Source organism: Symphalangus syndactylus, chromosome 13, assembly GCF_028878055.3.
Source record: "Symphalangus syndactylus isolate Jambi chromosome 13, NHGRI_mSymSyn1-v2.1_pri, whole genome shotgun sequence".
In the NCBI taxonomy this organism is placed as follows: Eukaryota; Metazoa; Chordata; class Mammalia; order Primates; family Hylobatidae; genus Symphalangus; species Symphalangus syndactylus.
Window position 1 is genome coordinate 58,189,176 of NC_072435.2, and position 26,640 is coordinate 58,215,815.

The 26,640-nt window shown below is 42.9% G+C and overlaps 1 pseudogene; it reads right to left on the minus strand.

Annotated features, from left to right (window-relative positions):
* Positions 1–374: 374 nt before the first annotated feature.
* LOC129460229 (zinc finger protein 181-like) lies at positions 375–26,640 on the minus strand (annotated as a pseudogene).

Below are 26,640 nucleotides of genomic sequence, written 5' to 3' on the forward strand. Positions count from 1 at the left end.
CCTTTATTCACACCATTTTATTTCTTTTGCAGCTTTAATTTTTAACATTATAACATTTACTGGCTCCTCTGGGTGACTGAATATCTTCACATGCACACTAGCTAAAAATAATTTCTAAGTAGAACTGAACTGAAACTGCAAGCTACTGCTCTAAGAAATGCATAATTACATTTATTTGCTGTCCTGTAGAGCCCTGTTTACAAATAGCATCACTGCAAAGATTTACACGTAATTCCTAAATCCTTCAGGTTGTTCTTCCATTAATCTTCTGATATGTAGCAAGATAAACACTCATAGTGAACATTTTGCTACATTTCTTAAATGAGAGTTCTCTCCAGTTTGAGTTCTTTGTAAAATAAGTGATGCACTGGAACTGAAGACTTCCCTCAATTTCTAAATTTTCTACATTCATACAGCTTCTCTCCTGTAGGAGGTTGTAAAAGATTACTGTTACCTATAGTCTTTCCCACATTTGCTATATGTACAGGGTTTTATCCTAGTGTGAGTATACTTATGTCAATTAAGGGATTAATACTGAGAAAGGCTTTCCCACATTTATGGTCTTCATATGATTTCTCTACAGTATAAACTCTGATAAATGAAAACATCTGCATCATTGCTGAAAGTCTTCCCATATTCACTACATTCATAAGACTTTTCCGCAGTATAAATTTTTCTGATGTTAAATGAGGATCTATGAATGAACTTTACCATGATAAGCACTGCTTCATATAGATTCTCTTCTGTAAGATTTCTCACATGTATAGGGATTCATATGGTCTAGAGGCTTTTCCACACTTACCACACTACTGGGTTTCTCTCCAGTATGTACTCTTTGATGGGCAGTAAGATTTGAGCCTTTGCTAAAAGCTTTCCCACACTCATTACATTTATATGGCTTTTCTCCAGTATGAATTCTCTGATGTACAGTAAGGTTTGAACTACAGCTGAGGGTCTTCCAACATTTAATACATTCGTAAGGTTTCTCTCCAGTATGAATTCTGTGATGTTGAAGCAGGGATGACCTATGACTGAAGGCTTTCCCACATATACGGCATTCATTAGATAGAAATCACATTTCAATCTAATGTGATTTCTCAAATGCATATTCAGTGATTCAAGCTGGTTGAAGGATTTCCTGCATTTCTAAACTTCGAAGAGTTTTTCTTCAGTATGAATACTCTGATGTTGAACAGGAAATGAGAGGCTACTGAAGACTTTCAGACATTTGTTGCATTCATATTGTTTCTCCATGGTGTGAATTCTTTGATGTCGAGTAAGGTGTGAGCTACAGCAGAAAGCTTTCCCACATTCTCTACATTCATAAGGCTTCTCTCCAGTATGGATTTTCTGATGATGAATGAGAGATGACCTATGAATGAAGGCCTTTCCTCATATGTGACACTCATAGTGTTTTTCTTGTGTGTGAATTCTTAGATGTTGAACGAGAAGGGACACATGACTAAAAGACTTTCCACAGTTCGTACATTCATATGGTTTCTCTCCAGTGTGAGTGCTCTGATGGTTAGTAAGTGATGAGCCATGGCTAAAGGCCTTCCCACGTTCAATACATTTGTAAGGTTTCTCTCCACTATGGCTTATCAGATGTCGTGTAAGGGATGAGCCAGGCTAAAAGTCTTCCCACATTCACGACATTCATAGGGCTTCTCTCCTGTATGAATACTCCAATGGCAATTGAGGATTGACTGTTTGCCAAAGGCTTTCCCACATTAACTGCATGTATAGATTTTCTCTCTAATACAAGTCTGGTGGGGAAATGTGCTCTGGTTAACGGCTGCTCCACTTTCATTAGAATTCAAAAGTTTCTTTCCACCACTGAGTCTCTCATTTTTTACAACTCACTTTTTTGGTAAATTCTTCTTTAATATATTATATTTGTGTGAATTCCCTTTAGCAGAATTTTTTTGTGGTTCAGAAAGAGTAGACTTTGAATGAAAGGTGATTCTAAATGTGTCATATTTGTAACTGTCTCCGTGGGGCTTTCTCTAGAGGTGAGAGTTACTGGTCTGAAATGTTCTGCATGAATTCCATGCTTCCCTTCCAACTTTTCTATATGTTCCAAATTCTTAGTAGAATTTGAAAATTCATAACTTTGTTTTAAAACTTTTTCTATTGTTACTGTTTGGAGTGAATCCTCCTTATAAATATCCTTCTTTGTTGATAATTCCTTGTTGTCTCATCTTGATTCCCAACTGAAATATATCAAGAAAGCAAAGCACTGCTTTTTTCTTTTTTTTACTTCTTGAAAAGAAACTTCTATGGTGGAATTAGGAGAAATGGATAAGAAATGAAGCCCCCAGAAAACACATAGTTCAGACAACTCAAATATTTCAATGATTTCTGAACAATGCTCAAATGGAGCAGAGAATACAAACTTCACAGAAGAAGGAGGCATGATAACAGAAATGGGTAAAATAGACATAATAGATAAAACAGTATGTGAAAAAAAGGAAACTATCAGAAATAAAATGTGGAAGGCATTCTGGATTCCAAGCCATCTCTTTGTGCCTATATTCATGTATGAAAGATTGCATTTTGTCTCATAGCCTTTTTCTCCAACCTTCCATTAATCTCAATTTGCTGCCAGATTAACATGCTTAAAATACAGAATTGATACTACTACATTAAACAGTTGCAGTAAAAACAAAATAATCTAAGTGCTCTTTATAGCTGACAAAGATTTAGGCCTTCTGAGGTTATGAGGAAACTGTGAATCATATCACTTATTGGACATTAGAAAATATTATTCCTAGGAACATATTTTATATGTTTTTCCTTATGTAGATTTAAGAAAGAATAATTTGCCTTACTTTTTCATGAATAGAGTAACAATTTGAATTATTATAATGGCAAAAACCTCTAACCTTGATTAGATGACATGAGTGATACAGATAATTTGGGATAGAGGAACAATTATTTTGAAAATCTAAGCTAAATATCCCTCAATTTTTCATTTATATTTGAGATATTTGAAGATAGTATTCCTAAAATGTCTCCACACTCACTACAAACATATTTAACCAAATCTCCCTTTGTCTCGTTCATCATGACTCACCTGGAATCATACCTTTTGACAGTTTTTTCTCCACCCTCCAGGGCTCTTTCCCAACCTCCAACAACGTGATCACATATGGCTTAGTTATGGAAAGACCTGCTTACAGGAAGAATATAGAATTGTTTAAGCTGTGGTCCTCTATTATGAGAGGCCATCACAAGAGGGACCACAGGTATGGATGAAGGGTGTTCATTGAAATGGAAAGATAAGCTTCAGGCAGGGCACAACAGAGCTGCACATTTCCTTGGGAACATGCTACAAAATTCAGCCATTCACTTAGGAGGATCTCCAGCAATTCAGGGTGGCAAAAGAAAGGTGTCCTCTATTGGAGTGGAAGGGGTGATATCCTTACCTACAGAGACCAGGTTCTTGTAATTCTGGACCATCACATCCTTGTATAAGTCCCTCTGAGCAGAATCTAGGCATGCCCACTCTTTGTGAGAGAAGTCTATAGCCACATCGCTAAATGTCACCTGAAATAGCAAATATATTTAGGCTTAGCCATAGCCCAGGCCTCTTCTGTCACTAAAAAAGGGGTGAAATTAGCCGGCTTGTGGAAGAAATGGAACAAGATTCAGGAGTTGTGACGAAGGTTGGGAATGTGATCTCAGTTAAGTAATAATAGGACAGTTATGTAGATGGAATTATTACATAATAAGGGGGACAGTTATGTGCTTAGAATTATTATACAATAAGGGTGAGAGAGAAATATGAGAGCTTTGCTTCAGTAGAGTTAACTTTTTGTTAAAAGTTATAGAATTATCTGAATTTTTAAAAATCAGCATTTAACATTTGACAGCACAGAGTCAAGTATTTGGTTATATCTTTTATAGCTTAAGTACTAGGTAAGTAATTAAAAAATGAGGATAAAGTGGTTGTCTCTCAAATGGGATACTCAGGATGATCCACTAAGGCTCACAAAAAATGGGTTCAGAAAAAAGACATCTTTATATTAAAGATTGACAGACATACACTGTTACAGTTTGATTGTATCTCCCAAAAAGCATGTATTGAATTTAATCACCATTCTAACAGTATTGGGAGGTGAGATCGTTATGAGATGATTAGGCCTTGAGGGCTCTGCCCTCATGAATGGATTAATGTCATCATCATGGGAGTGGGTTCCTTATTTAAAAAATGAGTCTGGGGCCCCTTTTACCTCTCTGTCTTCTCTTTGCCCATCCACCATAAAAAGACACAGCAACATGGCCCTTGCCAGACACTTTCCCTTTGATCTTAGACTTCCCAGGCTCCAAAACCATGAGAAGTCAATTTCTTTTATTTATTTCTTTCTTTTTTTATTTTTTATTTTTTTTGAGATGGAGTCTCACTCTATTGCCCAGGCTAGAGTACAATGGCGTGATCTCGGCTCACTGCAACCTCCATCTCCTGGATTCAAGTGATTCTCCTGTCTCAGCCTCCCAAGCAGCTGGGATTACAGGCATGTACCACCACGCCAGGCTAATTTTTGTATTTTTAGTAGAGACGGGGTTTCACCATGTTGGCCATGCTGGTCTTGAACTCCGGATCTCAAGTGATCCACCCACCTCAGCCTCCCAAAGTGCTGGGATTACAGGTGTGAGCCACCGTGCCCGGCCAAGAAGTCAATTTCTATTGTTTGTAAATTACTCAGTCTGTGGTATTCTGTTACAGCAGCACAAATGGACTAAAACATACACATAACTGATTCATAAAAAAGAAAAATATATTTATGGCGTATACTTAAACTTTGTGCTGATAGACATTTAATAACTAAAATATGAGGCCCCTGGGTGAAAAGACTGAAGGCTGGTTTCATGTCATAGACCAGGGGCCACTAACCCCCAGGACATGGACTCGTACTAGTCTATGGCCTGTTAGGAACTGGGCCACACAGCAGGAGGTGTGTGGTGGGCAAGTGAGCATTACAACCTGAGCTCCGCCTCCTGTTAGATCAGCCGTGGCATTATATTCTCATAGGAGCGCAATCCCTACTGTGAACTGTGCATGCAAGGGATCGAGGCTGCACACCCCTTATGAGAATCTAACTAATGTCTGAGGATCTGAGGTGGAACAGTTTCATCCCCAAACCAACACCTCCCACTTCTGTGGAAAAATTGTCTTCCATGAAACCGATCCCTGGTGCCAAAAACGTTGGGCACCCCTGCCACAGACAGTCCTTAACTAGGACTTGAAACTAAGAGGCGGGGAAGAAAAGGTACATCTCAAAGAAAACATTCTAAGGAAATGCTCACAGATGTGCTTAGAAATTCCTCTCAATAGTACTCATTTCAAAGTATTATGTAAAATAGTAAAACTTTAGAAGCTTAAATATTCAATAATAGCCTATTGGCTAGTCAAATTATATGTGCAAAAATATAGCCATTTAATATAGCATTATTACTGTCTTTGATTTGTGAAAGACTGCTCTACTGTGGTAATTTTTTAGCTCTGAGAGTTAATTCAGAATTATATTACTTTATTTGGATATTTTGCATGCAGTTTCACCAGTGACACTGGTCTCTGGTTTTAAAGGCAGAATTTACTTTTGTCAGGTGTTGGGAAAATAATTAAAATTCAAATCTCCTGCCAATGGTAGAAAATCCTTTCCACAAATGTAGAAAAGAAAGAAAACAGTTTTATTACTGAATAAGCATTAAATAAGTCCTTGATGCACGTCACAGGCAATCCACTAATGAGATCAAAAGGAAATCTCACTCATCCTTTTATATCACCAAGCAGATACAATCCAATACATACATTTTCCAAATAAACAGTAACTTATCCAAGTAAGACCTGACAGTTCAATTTGCTACACATAATTTATCCTAAATTCACCCGTTAATTGGAGTTGACACTATTAGTTAATTGCCTTTATCCTAAATAAAAATCACATTTCTCATGTCTTTATGACAAACAAGTCATTACAACAAGCCAGGGATGCTTCTTTCTTCCCCTGCAGTTGCCCGGGCAGCTTGAAATGTTCACTCATCTCTGTCCCCAAAAGAACATAGGGGCCGGGCGCGGTGGCTCACGCTTGTAATCCCAGCACTTTGGGAGGCCGAGGCGGGCGGATCACGAGGTCAGGAGATCGAGACCACGGTGAAACCCCGTCTCTACTAAAAAATACAAAAAATTAGCTGGGCGCGGTGGCGGGCGCCTGTAGTCCCAGCTACTCGGAGGCTGAGGCAGGAGAATGGCGTGAACCCGGGAGGCGGAGCTTGCAGTGAGCCGAGATTGCACCACTGCACTCCAGCCCGGGCGACAGAGCGAGACTCTGTCTCAAAAAAAAAAAAAAAAAAAAAAAAAAAAAGAACATAGGATATCTGTCCTAGCACTTATTTAAATTTCCTATGCTTTCTTACTTTTCTACAGTGCTGCAATCCTCAACACAGGAGCCACTAGCCAATTTGGCTACCTACATTTAAATTAATTAAAATGTAAAAATAAAATAAAATTTAAAATTCAGTTCCTCAGTTGCTTAAGCCACAATCCAAGTACTCAATAGTCATACGGGGCTGGTGGCTACTGTACTGACCAGTACACATGCAGAGCACTTCCACCACTACAGAAAGTTCTCTTAGACAATACTGCAGTAGATCATGAAGTCCTGTCTGTCAGTGTACACTGAGATCCATGTACAACTTTTCCTAACAGGCACTTCATAAGTGTTTAGAAGATGAACCAATGAATGTTTTTGGTATTAGTTCACTTTAGCCTTTCCTTTTTTTTTTTTTTTAAGAGACAGGGTCTTGCTCTGTTGCTAGGCTGGAGTACAGTGACATAATCATAGCTCACTGCAGCCTCACACCCCTGGGCTCAAGCAATCTTCCCACCTCATCAGCCTCCCGAGTAGCTGGGACAACAGACATGTACCACCGTGCCAGTTTTTCAATTCTAATTATCTATTTTTTCAAAGAAAATATACTTCACTCAACATGTACATCTGCTACTTACATCCCCTCCTATGCAAGCTTCACCTTCCATGCCATGATTCTGCCCCACCAGTTCTTCATTACTCATCTTGTTAACTCCACAGTTACTTACTAAGCATCTATTTGGTGCCAGATACCACTCTGGGTACTGAAGCTATAACAGTCAACAAAAAAGAAAAAACATGCCTCCCACCAGGAACAGACAATGAGCACGTGCATATACTGAACATACAGTACATCAGCTAGTGAGTGACACGCGCTGTGGAAAACAACAAAGCAGTGATGGAGGAGTGGAAGTTCTAGGTGTTCAGGGAAGCTTTTCTGAGGAAGTAACCACCAGAACCCAAAATGTACTAAAAGATTGGACTTATATGTCCTTAATGAATGTGTCAAATGAGTCTCCTGGGAGGAGCATGTTATTAATATCATGTCATACCCGTGCTCTTAGAGAAAGAAAGAGGGATGCAGTTCAGATCTTGTCTACAGATATTGTACATGATGCCAAAGCTAACAAGGTACCCTCTGAGTAGCCTGGGAAAGGTGTGTTGCATTCCTTCAGAGGTGGGGATAAATTGCAGTAGAGAGGCTGTTGAAATTGGCACCAAACAGATCATGTTAGCCAAATCTATAAGAGCAAAATATATACCAGTTGTTGACGGAATAGAATCAGCAATGTTAATAATATTGGATATTGGCTATGGAGGCCTCAATGGATGGGTCCACAGCATTAAGGTGTAGTAATCCATCAGGAATTTTATGCTGTTTAGAGAAGAATAAAAACTTAAAAGATAGGAAATAAACTAAATGAAAAAAATAAACTAAAATATATAGCTGGGCAAAATGTATTATATTAATTAATGCCCAAAGTATGAGGGTTGAAAGAGGGAGAGTTGAATTAATGCAGAGACCATGAACAAGGAAAGGTGAACGTGTACTTTTATTGTTAAATTGCGTGATGAATAATGCAATTGACCATTATAAATAGAAATTCAACTACATGAAGCTTCAATATCTTATAGCCCATCCTGAGGCTATCCAGATGCTCTACCTTAAGTACCTCATTAGCATAAACTCAGATGTCATCAGTGGGGCTCACTATTAATAACAAAAGACACTCCTATCACTCAGGACATTCCAGGGGTTTCAGCACTCTGAGAGGAACTGGTTACAAAGACCAAATATAGGTCCTACCACAATCTTGCTTGATCTTCTCTCAACTTCCTTGATCTGTGCTTTTTGATGTCTATGTCAGTAAGTTTGGAAAACTTTCAGTCATTATCACTTCAAATAGGTTTTCTGCTCCTTTCTGTCCTCCTCTAGGATTCATTCTCATTATGCCCATGTTACATCTTTTATAACTGTCCATAGTTCTTGGATATTCTGTTTCAGTTCCCTCCCTCTCTCTCTCCTTTTCTCTCTTTTTGCTTTCCAGTTTGAGAAGTTTCCATCAACATGTTTCACACTCACAGATTCTTTCCTTGACCTTCTGTATTCTGTTGATAAGCCCATTGAAGACATTCTTCATTTCTGTTACAGTTTTTTTTATTTCTAGCATTTCCTTTTAATTTTTTTTTTTTTGTGTGTTTGCCTCTCTCTGCTTACATTACACATGTGTTCTTGCATGTTGGCCACTCTTTCCATTAGAATCCTTAGCATATTAATCATAGTTTAAAATCCTGGTGTGATAATTCCAGCCTCTCTGCCCCAGTGTCTAGTTGTGATAGCTGCTTTGTCTCTTCATAATGTGTTTCTTCCTGCTGCATTAGTCTTCTTGGGTTATTCTTCTTAACAGAATGCCACAGACTGAATGACATAAACAACAGAAATTTATTTGCTCACAATCCTGGAGGATGGAATGCCTAGATCAAGGTGTCAGCAGAGTTGGGTTTTGGTGAGGACTCTCTTGCAGGCATGCAGACAGCTGCCTTCTTGCTGTGTCCTGACATGGCCTTCAGTCTTCGAGCACACACCCTGGGTGTCTCTTCCTTTTCCTATAAGGACTCTAGTCTTATTTGTTTAGGGATCCATCCTTACACCTCGTTTAACCTTAATGACCTCTTTAAGGTCTCTGTCTCCAATACAATCACACTGGGGGTTAGGGTTTTAACATGAATTTGCTGGGGAGGGATGGGCACAACTCAGTCTAGAGCATTTACCTTTTATCATGTTATGCTATTTTTGTTGATAGCCAGACATGATGTATTGGGTAAGATGAACTAAGGTTAATAGGACTTTACTGCGAGGTTTTATGTTTATCTGGCTAGAATTTTGGCTGTTTATTATTTGCTGTAGCAGTAGATTTCGGGGGATTAAGTTTCCTCTAATATCCTTGTTGGTATCTCTGCTGGTGTCTGTGAGTTTCCCTAGAAATTCCTGTCTGTCTCTTGCAGCTCTACCAGTTACCATCTACTGTTTTTTGTTTATTATTATTTTTATTTATTTTATTATTGTTTGAAACAAAGTATCCCTCCGTCACCCAGGCTGGAGTACAGTGGTGCAATCTTGGCTCACTGCAACCTCTGCTTCCCAGGATCAAGTGATTCTTTTGCCTCGGTTTTCCAAGTAGCTGGAATTACAGATGCATGCCACCACGCCCAGCTAATTTTTGTATTTTTAGTAGAGACATGGTTTCGGCATGTTGGCCAGGCTGGTCTCGAACTCCTGACCTCAAGTGATCCACCCACCTCAGCCTCCCAAAGTGCTGGGATTATAGGCACGGGCCACTGCGCCTGGCCCATCTGCTGTTATTATACTGCAGACCTGTTGATGTGGTGATAAGGTATTGTGGAAAGGCAGCATTTTTTAATTTCATGATTACATCTCAGTTTTATTAGTGAGACTGAGTCCCTGGGCTGACCTTCAGAAAAATTTCTTAGCTTTTCTTCCTTTATTTGAGATAGGAAGGCTAGATGGAACCGACTGACTAGTTCTTCTCACAGGTCACACACGATTTGGTAAAGTAGTTTCCTGAGGGCAGGCTTTTGTTATGTAGCACAGAATACTCTGGGCTTATTTCAAAATGCTTATGTTTACTTGGGTGTGTCTTAGAATGATTATTTCCCCTTCCTCCTCCTTGAAGCATGAGATAATTGTTCTCTAGTCTTCATCATGAGAATCTGGTGGGTCTCCTGGAGGTAAATCTCATGAAAATACCGGTGCTGCTGCCATGATAAGACTGGGCTCCCAGGAGTTTTTAAGACTAAGGCTTGTCCACCATTAGCCTCCAGCAATTTGTTAATCACTGTTCACCTGTCAGTTGTTGGCTCCAGAGGCTTCTGTCCTCAAAATCTGATCCCCTATATTTGCTGTGTCTCCAGTTTGGGGGGGGCATTGCTTTGCCCTATGGCCTCAATACTCTGATGGATCTAAGAAGAATTACTGATTTTCAGTTTGTTCAACTTTTTGTTGTTGCGAGGATGGGAGTAACAAGCTCTTTAGATGTTGGAGTGGAAACCACAAATACATATATATGTACTATTTCTCATTATCAAGTTTTATTTTCCCCATTTTTTTGTCAAAACAAATGTTGGATAGTTATAAAAGCTATACAGCATATTTGTCCACTAATTTCATCATTTTCATCATTTTTGTGCTTCTCAATTCACTCTTCTGGTTAATGATTTTTATATCACTACTTCTTTGTGTGCATGGTTATTATTTATTGGATGCCAGACACTGAATTTTACATTGTTGAATGTTGTATTTGTTTGTATCACTTTAAACAATGTTGGACCTTGGTATGCCATTCAATAAAATTACTTAGCAGCAAGTTTTCCTCTTGCCTGCTTGGCACTAGGTCTTTCTGTTTTAAACTTTTTTAGTATAAGACCAGAGCAGCCTTGAGTCTCTCAGCCCCATTCTTTAGGTGATACCTTTCTATCTGGTGTTTTCTATACTAATAGGTGTTCCATACTGGCAGGTGAACACACAATTCCCAGCCCTGGATGAGCTCAAATAATTGTTTGGGATATTGCTTTGTAGGGGTTCCTTTCTAAACCTCAGGTAGTGTCTGGTCATGCTTGTGCAGATCGGGACTTAGCCAAAGATTTACGTGGATACTTCTGCAAATCTTTGCCTCTTTCCTCTCTCCTATTATCCCACCTAAATTATACCCATGGTGGTCGCCATACATACTTATTTTTCTTCTACACTGTAAGCAGGAATAATTGTAGGGCTCACATGTTGTAACCGAGTGAGTTACAGAGAAACGCCACACTCTGAGATGAATTCGGGTGTCCTTTATCAGCTGGCGACTGAGAGATGGCTAGTGCTCAAAATTCTCTAGGCCCCAAAGAAGGGGCTAGATTTTCTTTTATACTTTGGTTTAGAAAGGAGAGGGGGGAGTCTGGTTAAAACAATCTTACAGAAGTAAAGCAGGCAAAAAGTTATAAGGATAAATGGTTACAGGAAAGCAAACAGTTCCAGGTGCAGGGGATTTAAATCTATCACAAGGTGATAGACACGGGGCTTTGGGTCCTATCAACCAGATGAATTCCTAGGAATTGTGGATATAGCTTGCCACAGTATCTTATCAGTTAATTGCATCCTTGGATGTGCTGGGAGTCTGCTTGCACAAGTTAAGTCCTTGAGGAAGGGGGTGGGTAAGGGGCTGTAAGTGAAGGAGTCAAGATGGAGTCTGTCTGGCTCTCTCAGCTAAGGGAGAATTAATTCAGGTTAAAACAAGGTTGGGTATCACATTCCCCACTTGTTTTTGGGGAATCAAATAATTGACTCCTCAGTTATAACAAGGGGGTTATATTGGGTTTTAAGGTACATAAGCTTGACAGAAGCTATGTGTTGTTTTACAAAGTTAAGAAACCAATTTAACATACAAGGCTCAAAGACTAAGCCTAACAATAGGAGGAGAAAGGGTCCAGCTAACCCAGTGATTAGAGTAGTTAGCCATGGATTCCAGTTAAACATGCTTTGGTACCAGGGGGTGTTATTTTCTCGTTCTTGCTGGTGTATGTCTAGGTTTTCTCGAACTTTTTGGAGAGTATCTTTCATGACTCCAGACTGATTGGCATAGAAGCAACAACTCTCTCCTAGAGTGGCACATACCTCCTTGGGAGAGAAATAGCAGATCTAAGCCTCGGCGGTTTTGAAGAGCTACTTCAGCTAGAGACTTTACTTGGGTATGCAGTATATTTATGGCTGATTGGAGATTGCTTAAATCAGCATCTACTTGTTGAGACAGGGACATTAGTCCAGTTTCTCCCTGAACCAGGGCAGCCGTGCTGATGGCTGCTGATCTGGCTATGCTAAGGCCGGCCAGGAGGGGTACAAGGAGTGGGGTGGCTCAGCGAAACCTGGGATGTAATTCAGGGGGAGCAATGAGAAGTTGTCCTTCTGGCCCGCTATACACGTAGACCTGGGGGAGTACATGAACCAACGCACACAGGAGAGGTCCTGGTTCAGTCCAATTGATGCGGCGAGTGAGACCTGAAGTGCAGGCTAACCAGGTATTGTTAGGTGCCTGGTAGGAGACTGAGGCGCTTAAGGAGGTAAGCATAGACTGATTACAGGTAGCCTGAAAGAGAGAAGCAGATAAGTTATATCCGGTGCTAATTAGACAACAAGCATTTCCGGACATGTCTCCTAATGGGAGGGCATGGAAGCGTGTACGACAAGAAAGAGAGCCAATTTTAAGCGCGGCTTCTACTCCTAATCCAATATAATATGGGGGTTTGTCCTTTAGGCACAACCAACAATCTCGGGCTAGTTTAGGCTGGGTGAGATTGAGGAGGTGATGTACCCCGCCTAGAATGGACATCAGGCTGGGTTGGAGGTGCTGTCATTGCAGCTGAGGTTTGGGAACCAGGAATGGTGGTGGGACAGTTAAATCAACCTTGTCTGGGTGTTTTTGGAACATGGGGTCACCTAAATCAGTTAAAAGCCTGATTGGCTTAGGAGGGCTCCATGGGACCAGGACTTTTTTTTTTGGATGGTGAACATAGTTCCAACATCAAATCCTGGGATATAAAGCCTTAATCCCCATGACATGCCATAATGCCATTGAGCTAATAAATTAGGATTATGGATGTTTATAGTGAGAGGATTACAATTTCTCTTAGTCCACAGTTTAGGACGGGAAGCACGAGCTATGGAAAGGGTTGAAGATCGGGTTGATCCCCCAGAGTAGGTGGCCAAAGTTACACATGTCCAGTCGGCAAAAAACTGGTAAGAATCTCGACAACTAGAGTTAGGGTGATTTCCAGGACAGAGGTAAAAGTCAACATTCTGAAGTCCTTTTTCTGCACCTTTGGGGTTTCCACATCCAGTCTGGCTTCTGGAGTGTCCAAATCCCACAGCAAGGTCGACGATACCTGCTCCTATGACTGGCAGATTGTGCTGTTCTTCATGGGTACGGGCAGGCTCTGGGAACAAAGTACATAAATCGACTGCAAAAGAGACTTCCTTGGAGGTTCCTGCCTTCCAAGTAGTGTTTGCAAACACACATCCTGCTGTGAAAGAAGTGAGGAGGAAAGAGTAGGATGGGGAAGAAGGCATAATAGGTGGAAACAAAAATAGAGGTAAATAAAAAGAATTAATCTGATGGCTTCACTTGACTTAGGGGCAGTTTTAAGGGGCCTGGCCCAGGCTTGGGGACCCATGTTTCTTGTTGGGCTCTGTTGGCCTTTTTGATGTGACAGTGATGAATCCAAGCCGGAATGCCATCCACTTTCAGAGCCATGGTGTGTGTGTGGTGAGGATGACTGTATGAAGTCCTTTCCAGGCAGGAATGAGTCCTTCTTTCTGGAACTTTTTAACGTACACCAGGTCACCCGGCTGGAAAGAGTGGCAGGGCCCCGTCTGGTCAGGAACTGGATTGGGGTGACCTCCTCGGACAAGCAGCTGGATGATGTCCTGTACCTGTTGGAGAGGCTTCCTGACTTTTACTGGCCTGAAGATCTGAAGCCTGTTTTTCCTCCTCTGGGGAATATTTTGGGTGATCTGGCAAGTCAGGTTGCAGAAAGGACACTGCAGGCAGCAGGGTCAGAGGTGCAACTGGGAGTCCAGCTACCTCCTGGGCTGTAGAGTCTGCTCTTTGGTTACCATGGGCAATGGCCATGTCTTCTTTTTGATGTCCTTTGCAGTGAATGACAGCCACCTGCTGGCAGTGCTTGGGCCTACAGTATATCCATCTCTGTAGTAACGGCAGCACCAGCCTTTCGAACTCCCTGCTCAAGGAAGCTGCTACCATCTGTAAACACGGTGGCATCTGCCTCCTTTAAAGGCACATCTTGGAGATAAGGTCGGCCAGTTTCTGTTGCCTTCAACAGTTCTTGGCAGTCGTGGACAGGTGTGGTAAGGTCTGTCTCTTGGTGGTGGGAGTGGGGATTCACAGGATGGCTTCACACTGGTGAGTGTCCTTTTTCTTTGTTTATCTTGTACCTTAGGTAGGACACTCTAGGAAGACAAAGCTGGGCCTTTTTGGCCAAGACCCAATATCTGAGCCCCTGAAGGAGGTAATGTAGGTCCCTAGTATGTTGCAGGCAGCTGTCAGTAGTTTCAGTAGCCAACAAAATGTCGTCTATGTACTGAAGAAGAGTACAATTGGGGTGACTGGCTCCGAATGGTATAAGATCCTGTTGGAGGGCTTCCCCAGAAAGGATGGGGAATTTTTAAAGCCTTGAGGTAACCGAGTCCAAGTTAATTGGGTGGTGTCTCCTGAGCCAGGATCTGTCCATTCGAAAGCAAACATAGGTTGGCTTTTGAGGGCCAGAGGAATAGCAAAGAAGGCATCCTTTAAGTCAAGGACAGTGTATACTGTATGTTCTGGTGGGAGCAGGCTGAGTAAAGCGTAAGGGTTGGGGACAGTTGGATGGATGGTAACTGTCCACTTGTTAACCTCCCTCAAGTCCTGCACAGGCTGGTAATCATTTGTTCCAGGTTTCTGGACCGGCAAAAATGGAGTATTCCAGGTGGACTGACATGGTGTGTGTATGCCAGCTTGTAACAGTCGCTGAATATGGAGATTGATCCCCTCTCTAGCCCGCTGACTCATAGGATACTGTTTTACCTGGACTGGCAGGGCAGTGGCCAGAAGTTCTACAACTACTGGCAGATGATGCTTTGCTAGTCCCGGGGGGTTTGACTCGGCCCAGACTCAAGGAAAGAGAGTCTGTAGGTCTAATAGGAGAGAATTAGTTTTATTCTCCAATGGTTGTGATGGTGAAACCAAAAGATATTCCTCCGACAGAGGGGTAGTTAGCAGGAGTTGGGCAGTAGGGGGTATTGTGTCCCCTAGCGTGAGGTAGCCTGCTGGGCTGAGAAAGAGAAAGAAGCCTGTAACTTATGGAGCAGGTCTCATCTGAGAAGGGGAAAGGGGCATTCTGGGACTACAAGAAATGAGTGAGTTACTCTTTTCTGTCCTAAACTCACTTATCATGAGTGGGTGACAGGATATTCCTGAATAGCTCCAGTTGCCCCTTGTACAGCCACTCTTTTATTAGAGACACTGCCTAAGGGTGTCTGCAGTACCGAGTGTTCCACCCCAGTATCTATTAGGAAGTGTACATGCTGGCCCCCCACTGTAGCAGTCACCATGGGCTCCTGGAGGCCAAGTGAAAGGGAGCCCCTATCCCGTCAGTCATCAGACTCCTCCGCTGTGGGGAGGGTGAGGACCTTTTTCTTTTCTGGTTTTTCCTCTGGCTTTAACGGGCATTCCTTCTTCTAGTGTCCTATCTGCTTGCAATAAGCACATTGGTTTTCCTCCGGGGAGCCTGCTCGCCTTTCTTGCCTTTTTGGCTGGGACCTGGGGTTCCCTGGCCATTCCTCTGTGATGGGGGCCCTTACTTTTTGGCTTCCTGGATGGCCGCCACTAAGATTTTTGCTTGTCTTTTGGATGCTTTATCAGCAGCCTTTTCAGTTGCCTCAGCTGCCTGTTTTTGTTTTTCAAACTCGATTGTCAAAAACTTTCTGGGCTACTTCTAAAAGCTGGCTAATGTTCATTCCAGCAAATCCCTCCAGCTTATGTAATTTTCTTTTACTATCAGTAGGTGCCTGAGCCACAAACGCCAAATTAATAGCATGGCTATTCTCGGGAGCTGCCGGGTCAAAAGGGGTGTAAGTTCGATAGGCCTCCTGGAGGTGTTCTAAAAATGCTCCAGGTTCATCAGGCCCCTGGGCAACTTCAGTTGTCTTCGACAGATTCATGGGTTTTTCAGCGGCTCCCTTAATGCCCGCAAGGAGATACCGGTGAAAATCATCTAAAGCCGTCCTCCCACCTGAGGAGTTAGGATCCCAATTAGGCCAGGTAGAGGGAAAAACCTCCGCAAGGAGGTTTTGGGCTTCTCCCTCTGGTCTACCAGCTGATGTAAGGAAATACTTTCTGGCTTCTTTTTGGATACTATCCCTGTCTTCAGAGATGGAGAGAGTTAAAAGGAGTTGCTGACAATCATCCCAGGTGGGCCGGTGAGTCTGGAGCATGGACTCCATCAGTGAGGTCAGAACCTGGGGCTTTTCAGAGAAGGGGGGAGTATGAGCCTTCCAGTTGTACAGGTCAGAAGTAGAGAAAGGGACATAAACTAAGAATGGAGGTGAGCGCTCATCACCTGGAGGGATTTGTGCCTCTCTCAGTGGGAGGAGGGGGGCTACCTCCTCCTGCCATGGCCACAGTCAGGGGGCAATAGGTGGGGATGCCACAGAAGATGTAGTTGAGGAGACAAGGGAAGATTCTGGGGGAGCAGGAGGGTTATAAGGCCTCACTGTGAGATTCAGTGACCCTTCTGGGGGCCACCCGGTTCCAAACTGTGGCCATTCTACTTCACAGAGTGTCTGGAGTTTGCCTTTTTTAAGGTGGACCCCATAATCCTCTGAGAAGCCTAGGGAGAAATTTTGTAACATACATTGGAGAGGGCTTCAATCTTTATGAGGCTGGAAAGAAGAGTTTCCCATTCTGGAGGCAATTTAACAAGGTTTGAGCAGAAATATTAAACCCAGCATGGACAGAGAAATTCACAACCTGGGGGGCTGTAGTATTAGAAGAACAGAAGTAGTATAACCAGAAGAAGGAGGAAAACAACTATAGTTGGAGGAAAACAACTATAGTCAACACTTCTTGCCACATAAGGACTGTCTCTTTAAGCTTTGAGATCTAGGGGGAAGACAAGAGGCAGGTCCAAGGCCAGTGGGACCTATGTTATCCCCCCCTCCTTTTTGACCTATAGCCTAAATATCTTTGGTGTCTCCATGACTTGAAGGCAAAAAGTTCAAACTTGGCCTTTTCTTTTAAGGATTGAAAAAGGGAGGGCAGAGCCAAGTCTTGGAGATGCTGGATTTGCTATGACACAGGAAAACGAGATGTGCAAGGTAAAGGATGGGGATGAGGAGGAAAAGGGGCCACTCGGATCTTTTCAGGCTGGGAGGAGCCGTGCAGGGCAGCGCTGGGTCGCCAGGGCAACGCTGCGGTCCCCCGCCCTGCCTCCAGGCCCCATCAGGCGCTGCAAGCCTGGCTCAGAAGCCTGGCCTGGGGCCAAGCTCACCGCAGCAGGCCGGGCCACTGCATTCTGAGCTGAGTGCGGATGCGCTGGTGCTCGGGGAAGTCTGGGGCTTTGACACCTGAAGGCACGGGAGCCGGGCGCCTGCAGGGGTCCCGGGAGGAGGGGGTTTGGCATCCTCACCCTCCACTCCTCGCCCACGGGTCAGGGAGTCCTTGCCATGGGGGAAGGAGGCTGTTTCTTTTGTAAACTGATGGAGGCGTGCCTCGCCCCTGGGTCTGGCAGCCCGAAGAGACAGCCTGAGACCTCCGGACAGAGTAGAGCAGTATGGGCGTAGGTTTCTCTGCACAGTGCCTTATCCAGTGGCACAGGAAACGTTACGGGATGACAGAAAAGATGAGCAACGAGGTCTGCGGGGTGGCTATTTTGAATCCACCACTGGTCTAATGTGGAGGTGGTCCAGTCACTTGGGCATGGGGTTTGGCAATCTAAACGCCAGCAACGTTTACGGTGCCAGAAATCCCAAATGGGCGAATATTTCCCACACTCTTTCCCATAGCAACACCTGATTTGTTTCTGACAGAAAAGGCAGGACTAGGATGGCCAGCCCAAATGACTGATGAGAAATTTGACCTCCTGTGATAGAAAATCAATACTGAGGACCTTGAATAAGTTCTTACCCAGTCATCTAGGGCAGTATTGCCGACCTGACATACGACATTTTACCAAACAAGACAAGAGACCCTGGGGCATATAAACAATTATGACAATTTTTTTATAGACAAAGGGAGGGGGTCCCGTGATGGGATCAGTCAGATGCCCACCTGGCCACTCCCCCTGAGGGGACGTAGGCTCCTCTTAGCATTGGCAGGCCGGTATAAATCCCTGGCTTGGATCGAGCTACGCCCCATGCTGCCTTAAGCCTTAGGAGATCACCACGGAACTGCAGGTGAGGGCCCATTCGAACTCCGTAGCTTTCGCAGTGGAGCTACAAACTGGAAATTCAAGTGCAAGCCCTTCAACTCCACATTCACGCACTCATTCACACAGAGTTTATAATAGTTTTCTTATTCCCATTCCAAAACAGAGGTCTGCAGGAGACCTGAACGAGAGAAGGAGAAGAGATAGAGAGAGAGGGAGGGAGAGAGAGAGTGAGACAGAGAAAGAGAGAGGGAGGGAGGGAGGGAGAGAGAGAGAGAGACAGAGAAAGAGAGAGAGAGAGAGAGAGACTAGTCTTAACAGAGAGGCCTAACAGAAAACCAGGACTCTGTCCTCCAGCGTCCTGGAATGTGGGCAGAGTCAAAAAGGGAGGGCCCTTGTCAGAGCCGCTTCCCTCCCAGAGAAACAGAGTCCGATCTGACTTACCTTCCCAGTACCAGGAACTGAGCACTCAGGAGTTGAGTTTTTGTGGGCACGCACCAGTGGTTGATCCGTTCCCCTCTGGTAGACGGGGTCTTATGGGGTCCTGAACGTCTTCAGGTGGCGCCTCCCCTGTAAGTCCACTGTCTGTCCAGGGAGCCTGGAACGAGTCTGGCTCTTACCTGGTGGCAAAAAATCTCTCTGGGGCCTCCAAATGTTCTAACCGAGTAAGTTACAGAGAAATGCCACACACTGAGACGAATTCAGGAGTCCTTTATTAGCTGGTGACCGAGAGATGGCTAGTGCTCAAAATTCTCTCAGCCCCGAAGAAGGGGCTAGATTTTCTTTTATACTTTGGTTTAGAAAGGGGAGGGGGGGAGTCTGGTTAAAACAATCTTACAGAAGTAAAGCAGGCAAAAAGTTAAAAGAATAAATGGTTATAGGAAATCAAACAGTTACAGGTGCAGGGGATTTAAATCTATCACAAGGTGATAGACACGGGGCTTTGGGTGTTATCAACTGGACGAATTCCTAGGAATTGTGGATATAGCTTGCCACAGTATCTTACCAGTTAATTGCATCCTTGGATGTGCTGGGAGTCTGCCTGCACAAGTTAAGTCCTTGAGGAAGGGGGTGGGTAAGGGGCTGTAAGTGAAGGAGCCAAGATGGAGTCTGTCTGGCTCTCTCAGCTAAGGGAGAGTCAATTCAGGTTAAAACAAGGTTAGGTATCACACACATACTTTGTATCTTCTTCGTTGAGATCCCAGTCCTTCATTGCCTCTTGTCCAATGCCTGAAAATTGTGTTACTGTTTTTATATATTGCATCTGGGTTTCCTCCTGTTGAAAGCAAGAAAAAATTCTGGTCATTTCATTAGATCATGGCCTGAGGCAGAAATCAGGCTCATTCTTAGTTTATTAAATGGCTTATAATCAGTTCTATTAATATTTACTTAGATTCTCAAATTCTCCAGGAACGATACCCCCAAAATTCATATTCACACATGACATTCTTCATTTCTTGATTGAGCCAACAAGATCTGTTCAATCAATCTTGGCTTTGGAAGAGCTCAGAGCAAAAGTTCCTAGCAAGGTCTTTTATGTTTCTCTGGCTAAATGACCAGAACCAGTTGTCTAGACATTTATGCTAGGTAAAGGTGTCTTAGCCTGTTCAGGCTGTTGTAACAAAAACCATAAACTGAGTTGCTTATAAACAACAGAGATTTATTCCTCGTAGTTCTGAAGGCTGGGAAGTCTAAGATCCAGATGCCAGAACATTCAGAATCTGGTGAGGGCTGCTTTCTGGTTCCTAGAGGGTGTCTTCTAGCTATGTTCTAATGTGGCTGAAGGGTCAAGACAGCTGTCTAGGGCCTCTTTTATAAGGGCACTCATTGCATTCATGGGATTTCCAATTTGGTGACTTAATCATCTCCCAAAGGCCCCACACCTTTCAAAACCATCATATTGATGATTAGATTTCAACATAGGAATTTTGGGGGGATACAAACATTCAGACCACAGCAAAAGCCATTGGTAGACACAGTGGCCCTTGGGGCCATGAGGGATTTTAGATTAAAAACAATTTTTTTATTATACTTTGAGTTCTGGGATACATGCACAGAACGTGCAGGTTTGTTACATAGCTATACATGTGCCATGGGGGTTTGCTGCACTCATCAACCCGCCATCTACACATTAGGTGTTTCTCCTAATGCTATCCCTCCCATAGCCCCCCACCCCCCAACAGGCCCCAGTGTGTGATGTTCCCCTTCCTGTGTCCATGTGTTCTCATTGTTCAACTTCAACTCCCACTTATGAGTGAGAACATGCGGTGTTTGGTTTTCTGTTCTTGTGTTAGTTTGCTGAGAATGATGGTTTCCAGCTTCATCCATGTCCCAACAAACGACAGGAACTCATCCTTTTTTATGGCTGCATAGTATTCCATGCTGTATTATGTGCCACATTTTCTTTGTCCAGTCTATCATTGGTGGGCATTTGGGTTGGTTCCAAGTCTTTGTTGTTGTGAACAGTGCCACAATAAACATACTTGTGCATGTGTCTTTATAGTAGCATGATTTACAATCCATTGGGTATATACCCAGTAATGGGATTGCTGGGTCAAATGGTATTTCTGGTTCTAGATCCTTGAGGAATCACCACACTGTCTTCCACAATGGTTGAACTAATTTACACTCCCACCAACAGTGTAAAAGTGTTCCTATTTCTCCAGCATCTATTGTTTCCTGACTTTTTAATGATCATCATTCTAATTGGTATGAAGTGGTATCTCATTGTGGTTTTGATTTGCATTTCTCTAATGACCAGTGATGATGAGGTTTTTTTCACATGTTTGTTGGCTGCATAAATATCTTCTTTTGAGAAGTGTCTGTTCATATCCTTCACTCACTTTGATGTTTTTTTTTTTTTCTTGTAAATTTGTTTTAAGTTCTTTATAGATTCTGGATATTAGCCCTTTGTCAGATGGATAGATTGCAAAAATTTTCTACCATTCTGTAGGTTGCCTGTTCACTCTGATGATAGTTTATTTTGCTGTGCAGAAGCTCTTTAGTTTAATTAGAACCCATTTGTCTATTTTGGCTTTTTTGCCATCGATTTTGGTGTTTTAGTCATGAAGTCTTTGCCCATGCCTATGTCTTGAATGGTATTGCCTAGGTTTTCTTCTAGGGTTTTTGTGATTTTAGGTTTTACATTTAAGTCTTTAATCCCTCTTGAGTTAATTTTTGTATAAGGTGTAAGGAAGGGGCCCAGTTTCAGTTTTCTGCATATGGCTAGCCAGTTTTCCCAACACCATTTATTAAATAGGGAATCCTTTCTCTGCTGCTTGTTTTTGTCAGGTTTGTCAAAGATCAGATGGTTGTAGATGTGTGGCATTATTTCTGAGGCCTCTATTCTGTTCCATTGGTCTATATATATGTTTTGGTATCAGTACCATGCTGTTTTGGTTACTGTAGACTTGTAGTATAGTTTGAAGTCAGGTAGCGTGATGCCTCCAGCTTTGTTCTTTTTGCTTAGGATTGTCTTGGCTATGCGGGGTCTGTTTTGGTTCCATATGAAATTTAAAGTAGTTTTTTCTAATTCTGTGATGAAATTCAACGGTAGCTTGATGGGGATGGCATTGAATCTATAAATTACTTTGGGCAGTTTGGCCACTTTCATGATATTGATGCTTCCTATCCATGAGCATGGAATGTTTTTCCATTTGTCTGTATCCTCTCTTATTTCCTTGAGCAGTGGTTTATAGTTCTCCTCGAAGAGGTCCTTCACATCCCTTGAAAGTTGTATTCCTAGGTATTTTAATCTCTTTGTAGCAATTGTGAATGGGAGTTTACTCATGATTTGGTTGTCTATTATTGGTATATAGAAAAGCTTGTGATTTTTGCACATTGATTTTTTATCCTGAGACTTTGCTGAAGTTGCTTATCAGCTTAAGGAGATTTGGGGCTAAGATGATGGGGTTTTCTAAACATACAATCATGTCATCTGCAAATAGAGACAATTTGACTTCCTCTTTTCCTAATTGAATACCCTTTATTTCTTTCAATTGCCTGATTGCCCTGGCCAGAACTTCCAATACTATGTTGAATAGGAGTGGTGAGAGAGGGCATCCTTGTCTTGTGCCAGTTTTCAAAGGGAATGCTTCCAGTTTTTGCCCATTCAGTATGATATTGGCTGTGGGTTTGTCATAAATAGCTCTTATTATTTTGAAATACTTTCCATCAATACCTAGTTTATTGAGTTTTTAGCATGAGCGGTGTTGAATTTTGTCAAAGGCCTTTTCTGCATCTATTGAGATAATCATGTGGTTTTTGTCATTGATTCTGTTTATGTGATGGATTACGTTTATTGATTTGTGTATGTTGAATCAGCCTTGCATCCCAGGGATGAAGCTGACTTGATCGTGGTGGATAAGCTTTTTGTTGTGCTGCCGGATTCGGTTTGCCAGTATTTTATTGAGGATTTTCACATTGATGTTCATCAGGGCTATTGGCCTGAAATTTTCTTTTTTTGTTGTGTGTCTGCGAGGTTTTGGTATCAGGATGATGCTGGTCTCGTAAAATGAGTTAGAGAGGATTCCCTCATTTTCTATTGTTTGGAATAGTTTCAGAAGGAATTGTACCAGCTCCTCTTTGTACCTCTGGTAGAATTGGTCTGTGAATCCATCTGGTCCTGGACTTTTTTCTGTTGGTAGGCTATTACTGCCTCAATTTCAGAACTTGTTATTGATCTATTCAGGGATTCGACTTCTTCCTGGTTCAGACTTGGGAGGGTGATGCTTATATTAGAAAATAACAAGTGAATTCTAAAATTTATATGGTAATGCATAAAGTAAGGACTTAGAATAGCAAAAAAAAATTGAAAAAGATGCATAAAGCTAAAGAATTACATTGCCTGATTTGAAGACGTATTATATAATTATGTTAAGCAGACTTTAAAATGTTAGCAAAAATATAGATTAAGAAAGTCCAGGAATAGACCAACACATCTAAGATCAAATGATGTTTTAGAAAGGTGCAAAGGCAATTCAATGAAGATAGTGTTTTCAACAAGGGTTGTTGGAACAACTGGACATCCATATTAAAACAAAACCCAAGAAACAAAACCACAAGCTGTGACCCCAAACCTCACATGGTATATAATATTCAAGAGCTAACTCAAAATGGATTATAAACCTGAAAGTATGAAACCTTCATTAAGTAACATGAGAGAATTTTTTAAATCTTGGCAAATACTTCCGAAATATGCATCAAAAACATGTTCAATCTAAGGAAAAATGACACGTCCAACTTTGTCATCAGTAAAAATTTCTTCTCTAGGACAGACTCTGTTAAGATGAAGGAGAAAATGAACCATCGGCTAGAAGACTATACTGGCAAATCACATATTTACAGAAGGACTTGCATCCAATATGTACTAAAACCTCTCAAAACTCAATAATAAAACACAAAAGTTTAAACGAGCAAAAGATTTGAACAGACAGTTAACCAAAGAAGATAGAGGGATGGCAGTAGTACAAATAAAAATTGTAAACATTAGTCATTAGGGAGATACAAAGTAAAATCACAGAGAAATACCACTACACACCAAGTGGGAATGGTGAAAATTGAAGACTCTCTATACCAAGTGTTGGTGAGGATATGGAGTACCTGAAATCCTCATAACACTGTGGTGAGAATGTAATGTAGTATAACCACTTTGGAACACAGTCAGTTTGTAAAAAGGTAAACATCCACTTACTCTGTGACTTGGTGTAATTATGCTTTTTATTTTCTCTATTTTATGATGACATCTTTTAAAGTTTGCTGGCTCTGGAGAGACTGTCCTCTCAGGATTAGTCTTAGAGATGGCAAAACGCTCGACCTGGAGCACCTCTCTCATACACAACCAACTGGCACTGAATCTACAGCCCCAATTACCTCTTTATCCAACTCTCACACCCCACACCAATATCTCCCCTGCACTGAAGCACCCCCCCACCAGGTACCAGGTAACCAGAGACCAACGCTATAGGCCAAAGCCTGCCGGAGTTATTCAAACTAGCTAATCATAAGCTGTTTACTCTGCCCTGCCTGGCTTTTCCCATGGGAACCCCAATAAAGGCTGTGGCCTATGCTTTCCCCTTGCTCCTGCCTCCTGATCAACACTGGTGCTCTCCATGTGGCCCTGTGTGGCATGGTGTGCCCCTAGGAAATGTAAGTAATAATTGCTTTCCATTGCATTGGCCTCTCTGTGTGGTCACTCAGTCACCACCTTAAGTTATAATCCCACAGGTAGAAATGAGACACATCTCTTCGTGTGTGTGTGCGTGTGTGTGTGTGTAAGTGGGGGCAGGGCACGTCTGCAGAGAGACCCACGGCCCTGGGCCATGCCTTTGGGGTGACAGTGTGTCAGGAACTAAGCTCAGCATGCAGTGGGAGGGGTTGGGTGTTGCTGTGACATCCTCTGTCCTCCCTGGAGCACCCTGGGATTGGGAACAGGCTGAGCACTATGGTGCCAGCCCGCAGGTCCATGTGTGCGTGTGCACCCAGGAGGCCCTGAGGCATGACTGTGTGTCTTGGCAAACGTGTATCTGCACTTGGCACGCCCTAGCACAGAATCTGCCACCGAGTGCTGGTTCAACAAACATTTGATAAGTGAGTTTGTTTGTCTAAATGGGTAGCAGATTAGGTGCAGCTTTTGAGAAAATTAGTAAATTGTAATTTAGATTCAAGGAACATTACTTGGAATAAAACACAGAATCTAAAGGACGTGAGGTATAGAAAGTGTGTTAGGAACACATGTGACGTAGTGAAGAGATCCTACATATGTGGGTGTTGAAACCACTTGCCTGTGCTTTCTGTCACCTGACTGGACCCTGATTGGTAAGGGTGACCAGGGACAAAATCAGCAGAGGGGCACAGCTGGGGGTGCTTGCTGGCCTGGCAACTCACTGAGCTGTGAGCAGCAGGGGGAAGCTCCACCCAGGGCCCTAGTGAGTATGGCTGTGGGGGAAGGCACACGTGGGTGGCCCCGATCAACGTCAGGGTGAGCTCCCCGCATCCCACCTTCCTGTTACCTGTGGAGGATGTCCAGGTTCTTGCCATCTTGAAGCAAGAATTGTAAAAAAAAAAAAAAAAAAAAAAAAAACCTCACAAACAGAGCATGGAAAGAATGAAGCAACAAAAGCAGAGATTTACTGAAAATGAAAGTACACTCCACGTGGTGAGAGAAAGAATGAAGCAACAAAAGCAAAGATTTATTGAAAACGAAAATACATGCTACATGGTCGGGCACGGTGGCTCATGCCTGTAATCCCAGTACATTGGGAGGTTGAGGCGGGCAGATCACTTGAGGTCAGGAGTTCGAGACCAGCCTGGCAAGCACAGTGAAACCCCATGTCTACTAAAAGTACAAAAAATAGCCGGGCGTGGTGGCACACGCCTGTAATCCCAGCTACTTGGGAGATTGAGGCACGAGAATCGCTTGAACCTAGGCTGAACTCCAGCCTGGGCGACAGAGTGAGGACTCTGTCTCAAAAAAAAAAAAAAAAAAAATACACTCCACATGATGGAAGCAGGCTGCTGGGAGCAGGCCTGAGCATAGGGACCCCCAGGTTACAGAATTTTCTGGGGTTTAAATACCCTCTAGATGTTTCCCATTGGTTACTTGGTGTACATCCTATGTAAATGATGTAGTGGCCCACAATCAGTCTGATTGGTTGCAGAAAGCAAACAGAGGCTGAGGTGAAGTTACAAAAGTTACACCCTATGCAAGCATCTGATTGGTTGTGGAAAGCAACCAGTCAGAGGCTGAAGTGAAGTTACAAAGTTACCCTCCTATGTAAACCTCTGATTGGTTGTTTTCTGCAACCAATCAGATACTTTCAATTTTCCATCTGCCACACAGAAAAAGGGGAAGTAGGCTTGCAAAGGGAGTTGTCTCTGGTCCTTTTCTTACTTAGATGTGAAAAGTTTCTGTTTGATTTAGTTCTAGGAAGTCAGAATGAATCGGCCTTAGGTTCCGTGCCTCCAGACCCTGTTCTCCTGCCTCATTCCTACCAAGCTGCTCCCTGCAGGGGCCTGATGCCCGCAGGGAAGATTCTATGTATTCGCTGTCTGGGGCTGCTCAAGCCACTGCCCTGCGCAGCCCTGCCTCCCAGTGGCCCTCTCAATGGCTTTCCGCTCGGGGAACCCCTGCAGCCTGTAGTCTCCAGGCAGGCCCTGGGCCACCAGGCTGGAGAGAGCCACGGCCCCACTCGGGTGCAAGGTGACGGGGCTGTCTTCCTGGCAGGTCCTGGTGGGAGCGGCTGTCCCTTGTTCAGGGGCCTGGGACCGCGTCCCCGTACCCCAACAT